General features: G+C 38.9%; 1 long non-coding RNA gene across 1 annotated transcript; it reads left to right on the forward strand.

The window, feature by feature from the left end:
- Positions 1-804: 804 nt before the first annotated feature.
- On the forward strand, positions 805-1,226 carry LOC130986818 (uncharacterized). Its single transcript, XR_009089410.1, has 2 exons — positions 805-837; positions 946-1,226. It is a non-coding gene; the product is annotated as an uncharacterized LOC130986818 (long non-coding RNA).
- Positions 1,227-1,647: the final 421 nt, after the last annotated feature.

Consider the following 1,647-nt stretch of genomic DNA (forward strand, 5'->3'; position numbering starts at 1 on the left):
AAGTATCTACTATGACGACTGGAAGCAGTAAAGGTTGAAGAAATGGCCGGTGGGCGCAGTCATTGAAGAAACTCAGTTGCAAAAATGAAGACGCCATGCAGAAGTCGAAGCTGGCGTGCTTCTGCTACTGCTCCTTCTGCTGCTGCTGATGTGTTGCTGTGGGGTGGGCCAAGAAACAATTTAGTTGGGCCAAAAATAAAATCCTGTTGGGCCAAAAAATAAAAGCCCAATGGAGTTGGTCCAAAAAATAGTTTGGGCCCCAAAGCACCAATTGCCAAGATCCAAGTCCTTGGCCCCGGCCCGCCCGCCCGCCCGTCCGGCGGCGGCGGCGACGTCGTCGTCCGTCCGATCGTCGGCGGCGGCGCGCGTGTGTGTGTGCGCGCGAGGCTAGTACTTAGATCAAGCCCACTAGCAAGCCCACAAGTCAATTTATCAACTCCATGTGCTTTGCTATTCTTATACATGAAAAACATCTCTATGTTTTCCAATGTGGGATAACATAGCATAAATGTTATTTTCCCTCTTCAACATCCAAACTTTGACATACAATATCTCACTCATCGGAAATCGGTTTTTAGACTTCAAGTATATCACGTTGATCTACTCGAGATGTAGATTAACATCCAATCATTATTTTAATTAAATAATAAATATTTAATTAAATAATAATTTCCAGATATGGCATTAAAACCATATTTCCAACAATTAATAGATTAGGCGGAAAATCTAATTCAGGAGAAGGGGGCGAGGTAATTAACTTTATTGTTGTGTTTAATCTTTTATGCTGTGGTCAGAGCATCCAGAACTGGGAGAAAATCTTTGGTTCGTCTAGTAGAGGTATGCAGACTTTTGATAATGGTAAAGGCGCAAGTAAATTGCTTCATTATTTTATTCACCCAATATTTTGTTTATCACTTTGTAACACAAGGCTTGATCTTCATCTAGGATCCAATTCGGTGGAGTCCACTTACAGATGTCGTTGAGGGGTGCTCTCCAACATTACCCCACCTTAGAGGTCTTCAAAATGGTGATACTGTTACTAGTGCCATAAAGCAGGTCCGAATACACCATCCGAAGCCCATGGAGATTCTGTGTTCCCTACTTTTTTTTTAGTTGGCCTCAACATTATGTATGAAGGTTTTAGATGATAATGCATGAACAACTTTTTGGTTTTGTAATATTCAAAGTCTGTATTTCAATAAAAAAAGGTTATTTGTGTGTAAATACATGAATATTTTTTATTTATTATTTTGAATTTTATATTTTGAATAAAAATGCACGAACTTTGTGTTCATTTGATTTTTCCGACGGTGAGCAATTCCGATCAAATTGTAACTGAATAAAAGTTATGGGTTTCCTCCGGGTGGAGTCCATAACCTTTTGTGATAGGTGGTAATTTTCTTTTTTAAATGGGCCATTATTAATAAAATAGACGGAAAAAAAAAAGTGAGTAATTGTTAATGGGACGGAGAAGTACTAAGTACCAACATTCAATAAAACTCAAAGCGCGTGTCTATCATAATATAGAAATCATTAATGTTTCTTTCATCCCACAAAAAGATATAATTTGGTAATTACTCTCAATTGAATTTGGGTTGGCATCTGGGTATGAAGATCGTCAGACACGTCGTCCCTATCTCTATCAAC

This window comes from Salvia miltiorrhiza, chromosome 5, assembly GCF_028751815.1.
Source record: "Salvia miltiorrhiza cultivar Shanhuang (shh) chromosome 5, IMPLAD_Smil_shh, whole genome shotgun sequence".
Taxonomy (NCBI): domain Eukaryota; kingdom Viridiplantae; phylum Streptophyta; class Magnoliopsida; order Lamiales; family Lamiaceae; genus Salvia; species Salvia miltiorrhiza.